Source organism: Chondrus crispus, genomic scaffold (genome assembly GCF_000350225.1).
Source record: "Chondrus crispus Stackhouse genomic scaffold, scaffold_90, whole genome shotgun sequence".
Taxonomy (NCBI): Eukaryota; Rhodophyta; class Florideophyceae; order Gigartinales; family Gigartinaceae; genus Chondrus; species Chondrus crispus.
Window position 1 is genome coordinate 196577 of NW_005178795.1, and position 683 is coordinate 197259.

Consider the following 683-nt stretch of genomic DNA (forward strand, 5'->3'; position numbering starts at 1 on the left):
TGGAAATGTTCCTATTGTACGTGGAGGGATCCTTTACGAAGACCCTCTTTGTTAGGTAACACCTCACTAATTGTCGTTGATAGGTGGGTTTGCGCCTCGCGCGAGCTATCGCTCGTACAATCGAGCGATTGTGTAGTCGCGCGGTAGTGAGGGAGTGGGTGATCCGGCCAATGCCTTCAAAGCGAGAACGCGCTCCGGCCAATGCCTTCGCTGTAGAAAATTAGCTTGGTGCCTTTACAAATCTGATTAACGTTCTAACACTAGATCTGCGAGGCAGTTCCAACGCATTCTGTGGGTGCGTTGGACACTGCGGAGTCATCACCACACGTACGAAAAGACTTGGTAGCTGATAGTAGAGTTTATTTATCTGACCATACACAAAGAAAATGTGCACAACAGCTTTCTCATCGCATCTGACAGATAATATCGCGGCTCTACAGTATCCTAACAACTAAGGCTTTCTTCATCCTCTTCGAGCAATGCCCCCGCACCTTCTTCCATATCTATGCCCCGAAGCTCGCGCTCCATCCTACGCCTTTTACGATACGAGGCCTGCGCTCTCTTCCGCTTTGCTACTGTAGACTCGGCAATTTCTTTGAGGCGCTTTCTGTAGCGCTCATAAGTCTGATCATCGGCGTCCCTCAGAAGATGCCATCGAATATGAAGATTTGTAAGCGCAACCG